Raw genomic sequence first — 6,000 nt, forward strand, 5'->3', positions numbered from 1 at the left:
CCGAGGGCTCAGAACCGAACCCATCAGTGATGAAAAGGAAGAAGATTAACAACTTCAGATGACTACTTAAAAAACAGATGGCTAGAGTAGTTTGAATCTCACACCTGTGCCTTGACATTCCTTGAATAATGGAATGAATTTACTGCTCTTCTGCCTGGTATAGTGAAAAAGCATTTTCCACAAACACTCTCCTGTCTCCCACTTTTAGTATTTTCTCCTTCTTCCACAGTTTTTTCAGAATCAACTCCTTCTGCTGGTAGGATTGCATTTTACTATTATAGATCTAGGATGCTTTCTTAAAGCTATTTTTGGAGCATATACATGATGTGCCCTTTCAATTAACAACTCCTGCTGTGAAATACCAGTCCAGTTGCTTATTTGTGCTTTCATAAAATTAATGCAGTCTGCTCCTTCCAGCTTCTCTGGTATAGCTGAAAATCTCAGGTTTTCCCTGTATGATCTGTACTCTAATTCTATTTTTTGAAACATATCTTCCTAAGCAGTCTCATTCAGCCAACCTTTTCTTCATTTCGACCTCTGATTTTAGCAGCTTTATCATCTCATCTGAATGTCTGTTTAAAAGATTCTTCCTTTTGTTGTTTCTTTTGATATACTCCATCAGTGTTTTGTTTAGTTTAACTAAGTCTGTGTGCAGTTGTCTTGTATCTTCCTGTAGGTTACTGGAAGTCATGTCTGAAGGTTGCACTGCTTTTTGCTGAAGAGCTGCAGAACTTTCCTGAGTCAGTGTTTCTTCCTCACTATTTGTAGCGGAATTTTTTGCCAGATCTTCTGTATTGCTTTATTCCTGGCATCCAGGCAGTGCACTTACTAGCCAGTTACTGAAATTTACCCATAAACACAAGTCTACTGGCCATCTCTGCTGAGTTTCTGTTTTCACACTACGAGAATTAGAAAAGTACAGTTTTGTACCTACCATAAATGTAGATGTTCGAGTGCTCACACTGCTGCAGTCATTACACTTGGGTTATCCTGCTGTCAGGCGGTCCCGCAGTTGGCCAGAGTTCCAAAGTCTTGGTCCGGCGTCGCTTGCTGTCGCTTCTTCCCTGACATCAGTGTGCCAGGGGGATATAAGATGCATCCAACGCCATTTTCTTCAGCTTTTCTTGCCCCAGATGTCAGGTGCCCCCCAAATAGGTAGGCAATACATATTGCTAATAAAAAATATACATCTAAAATAAAAACAATACCTTCAGTTACAAGCAAATAAACCAGAAAGGTTGTATAGGACAGAAAGGTATAGATAAGTCCAGCTGGTTCAGAGGGGATGGAGGGAAGGTAACCTGGACTGCAGCAGTGTGAACACTCGAACATCTACATTTATGGTAGGTACAAAACTGTACTATGTTCATCGTGTTACACTGCTGCAGTCATTACACTTGGGTAGAATCCCAAAGCTAAGGTTGGGTGGCTGGTCTATAAAGGGTTAGGAGTGGCTATGAGGCCCTGCAGAATTGCAGTGGCGAATCCTGCTCTGGATTTAGAGTAAAGTGGCAGGTGGTAATGCTTGGTAAAGGTGTGCACTGAACTCCAAGTAGCAGCCTCCAAAATTTCCTTGGTAGGTACTCCTCTGAGAAAGGCTGCTGAAGTGGCTGTAGCCCTGGTGGAATGTGGCCTAATGTTATTTGGGACTGACTTTCCATGCTGTGTGTAGCAGTAACGAATACAGTGTCCTATCCATTTGGATATAGTCTGCTTTGAGATAGCCTTGCCCTGTGATCCTGCAGCATATGCTACAAACAGTTACTCAGTTTTCCTGAAAGCTTTTGTTTGCCCAAGTAGAAGCGTAGCTGCCTGTGTATGTCCAAAGAATGCAGAAGTTTCTCCCCTTTATTCTGGGGGTTTGGATAAAAATTTGGCAAATGAATGGTTTGGTCAAGAGCCACACTAGATACCACCTTTGGCATAAAGGTTGGGTTTGTCCTTAAAGAAACCCTGTCCTGATGAAAAATTATAAAAGGTTCCACTGCCATTAATGCCTGTAGCTCTGAGACTCTTCGTGCTGAAGTTACTGCCAGGAGCAGAGCTGTTTTCCATGATAAAAAATTTAGATTGGCTGTATTGGCTGGCTCAAAAGGTGGCAGGATTAGTTTTTCCAAAACAAAATTGAGGTCCCAAGTTGGTGTTGGTGCTCTCCGGGGCGGTCTTATGTTTTTAGCCCCTCTGAGGTACTGCTTTAGCAAGGGATGAGAGAATAAAGGAGGATCCGTGTCATAATGTGCTGAAATGGCTGAGGCGTGGATCTTAATTGATGAGAAGGCTAGGTCTCTATCCAGCATCTCAGTTAAGTACTGTAAAATATGAGGAATGTTTGGAACAAGAGGGTCAAGGCTCGGAGCCTGGTTCCAGGCGCAGAATCTCTTCCATTTTTCTGAGTAAGTTTTCCTGGTGCTAGGCCTCCTGGCCTCCAAAATGACATCCATAACAGCTTTAGAGAGAGGTGTTGCCTGCTTGACTAATGAATCTGCCATGCAGCCAGGTTTAGGGTTTTGAGCTGACCGTGCAGGATCTGATTGTTTTGTTGAGTCAGAAGGTGTGGAATTTGAGGCAAAATCCATGGTGGGCCTTGAGCTAAGTTCCTTAAGATAGGGTACCAGTGCTGGCGTGGCCAGTCTGGAGCAATGAGGATCATCTGTGGTTTTTCTTGTCTGGCCTTTAGGAGTACCTTTGATCGGAGAAGCAGTGGCGGGATTTAGGTTTTTCCAGCTGAACAAAAGAGCATCCACTTTCCATGCTTGTTTGTTGTAAGTCCTTGTGCAGAATTTTTGTAGTTGGCAATTAAGTGGGGAGGCAAAAAGATCCATGTCTGGGCACCCCCATTTTTGCGTTACCATGCTGAAGATTTGTGGATTCAATTTCCATTCGTGAGGGTCCATGATATTTCTGCTTAGATCGTCTGCCAGAATATTTTTCTTTCCTGGCAGGAATTGTGCTTGCAGGTGAACTTGATGCATTAGAGCTGTGTTCCACAAGGTCATGGCTTGCCTGCATAGGGGATACGAATGAGTGCCTCCTTACTTGTTTATGTACCACATTACTGTGGTGTTGTCTGTCTTTAATAATAATTGCCCTGGATGCAGAAGGTCTTTGAAAGCTGTTAGGGCATTTTGAACAGCCAACATCTCTTTTTGATTGATGTGAAGATGCATCTGGTCTGTGGTCCACTTGCCCTGAATGCATTTTCCTGCCATGTGTGCTCCCCAGGTGTAAACCGAAGCATCTGTTGTTAGAGTCTGCCTGGCTGTGGGTAGGGTAAAAGGCTGACCCTTGTTTAGGTGACATGCCTGTGCCCACCATCAAAACTCCTGTTGTAGGCAGGGAATCATTGGTATTATTGTTTCTAAACTGTGAGAGTGTTGAGTCCAAACACTTTTTAGGTACCACTGTAATTTCCTCATATGCAGTCTGGCATATGGTACTTGTAGTATGTAGGATGCCATGAATCCCAGGGCCTGCAGAATTTTTCTTGCAGGGAGATGGGACCTTTTGCCAGTAATTGAAAATATTGAGTTAGTTGAACTTGTTTGTCTGGCGTGAGGTAAGCCAGCTGGGCCATTGTATTTAAGCTGGCACCCAGGAATATAATCTGTTGTGAGAGCACTAGTTTTGATTTCCTTTCGTTTACTGTGTACCCTAGAGAAATTAGCAATCTTTTTACAAACGCCAGATGCTGTAGAAGAATGTCCTTAGTCTCTGCTTGAATGAGGCAGTCGTCCAGGTATAGATATATTTGAATTCCTTTTTGTCTGCAAAATGCAACTACTGGTGCCAGGCACTTTGTGAAGACCCTGGGCGCAGTAGATAAGCCAAAGGGCAGTGCAGAGAATTGGTTGTGCATTGTACCAGCTTTGAATCTGAGGTATCTTCTGCAATTTTGTCCGATAGGGACATGCAGGTATGCCTCTGAGGTCTAGAGTAACAAGCCAAGCCTTCTTGCCCAGCATGGGTAGAAGCTGCTGTAATGTTAACATTTTAAATTTCGGAATATCCAGGTAAGTATTTAGAATTGAAAGGTCAAGTATGGGCCTCCAGGCCTTGTCCTTTCAGGGGACCAGGAAGAGTCTTGAATAAAATCGTTGTCCTTGTTCCTGTTGTGGTACTTTTTGAATAGCTCTCATGTCCATGAGGGCTAAAATTTGTTTTTGTGCCTCTGCCCACTGATTTTGTGGCAGGCCTGGCATTCCTTTTAGCCTTGGTAAAGTATGAAAGTGGAATTTGTAACCTTGAGACACAATATTCAGAACCCATTTGTCTTGGGTGATTGCCAGTTTTGAGAAAAAAGTGCTAGTTTTCCCCCTAAGGGGGCTTCCAAAAGGAAGTGCCTGGCGTACGAAGGGGAAAGTCATTATGACTGTTTCCTGTAAGGTTGAGACTTGTCCTCACCTCCTTTTGGGGTTGAGGTGCCCCCACTGTCGTTGTCTGTTTGAGACTTGGGGTTGAGATCTGCCTCTTGGGCGTCTGTATCTGCCTCTCTGTGGCCTGTCTGACACTGGAAAGGACCAATTCTTTGTTGGCCAATTTCTGCTAAATCGAGGTGGCTGTACCTGTAAGAAATCCTTGACTGTTTGCATAGATTTAGCTTTATCCTCCATTTTCTTTAACACCTCTTCTGTCTTAACACCAAACAAGGTATCATGCTGTAAAGGAGCATCCAATAATTTTGCCTTAACATGATCGGGTAAACTCTGTTCTTTTAACCAAGCATGTCTTCGAATCACAGAACCTGCTCTACAAGAGGCCTCTAAGGAATCAAAAACCACATTGCAGAGTATGTTTTCCCACCTGTTCAACAGCATGCAATAAATCCTGCATTTCTTTACAATCAGGAGCTTCTGAGCTTGCAAGCATTTTCTGTTTTAACTAAGCCATTAAATATTGTTAGTACTTAAGCATGTGAAACTGGCAATTTAAAACTCTTACTGCTAAAGTTGCAGAAGTGTATACTTTCTTCCCCCATCTATCCAAAGCTCTGAAATCTCTGTCAGAGGGTACTGTTTTTTTTGCAATGGAAGCCTTAACCCCTTTTGGACCCTGGGAAATAGTTTCTGGATCAGCAGAAGGGTTTTTATAAAGAAACTTGTGAGAGTCAGGGACTATATAATACCTATCTGGCTTGGCTGGTGCAGGGGGCAAAGAATCAGGAGATGAGCTGGATTCAGAGAACACATCATCCACAATGTCTAGCACAGGCGGAATAGCCAGGGGCCTGTGATGAGGCAATAAAAGGAAATCCCTGAGCCTTTTCTTGGATTCTGAGTAATCCTGACTTTCCCAATGGAAATGCTCCCTCATGGTATGTAAAGTTTCCCCAAAAGAATAATCCTCAGGAGGAGAGGCTGAAGGGAGAGATTCTTCAGCATCAGAGTCCTCATAGGGGGGTAGAGAGTATCCCTGGTCTGAAGAGGAATCAGAGGAAATGGAAACCTGATCAGAGGAATCATAGTCTGTATCCTGCCTAGGCCTTTTCTCAGGAGGGGGGATGGGAATCCCTGATTAGAGTAATGAGGTCTTCGGCCATTTTGAGCATCTGTTTCTTAGGCATGGAGGACTGTCCAGGAGAATGCTGTACTTTGTCTTTAATGGTACTTTTGTCTTGGCTGTTGTTTTAATGGTAGGTTGTGAAGGTCTGAAGACACCTTCAGAAGCCGATACCTGCTCAGCGGCTCCAGACCCATCTGAGGGATTAGTTTCCGTAGGGCCAATACCTTGAGTTTCCAGAGGCCTAGTTGTCTCCACGTGGGAGTCGGAGGTGGCCTGCTGTTCTGAGGTAGCGGGTGTCAGGGGCTGCGAAAGCACCTCACTGAGAACCGGCGACTGGCCTAGAAGACGTTTCGTCTGTTTTGGACCTTGGATGCCTGTCTTTATCCTTGTCCTTGCGTTTTTTTCGGTATTGCGGTCGTCGGTTGTTCCGACGGCATAGTATAATTGAACCTTCAGCCAAAGTAGTGCAAAGCAAAATCAAAACGTCTTTTTATAGTGCAT

At 43.9% G+C, this 6,000-nt stretch overlaps 1 protein-coding gene across 2 annotated transcripts in view; it reads right to left on the bottom strand.

The window, feature by feature from the left end:
- ECSIT (ECSIT signaling integrator) overlaps window positions 1–6,000 on the bottom strand; it is a 354,144-nt gene that overhangs the window by 46,119 nt on the left and 302,025 nt on the right. The window lies entirely within an intron of this gene.

Source organism: Protopterus annectens, chromosome 9.part0 (assembly GCF_019279795.1).
Source record: "Protopterus annectens isolate FY-2018-M chromosome 9.part0, PAN1.0, whole genome shotgun sequence".
NCBI lineage: Eukaryota > Metazoa > Chordata > Ceratodontiformes > Protopteridae > Protopterus > Protopterus annectens.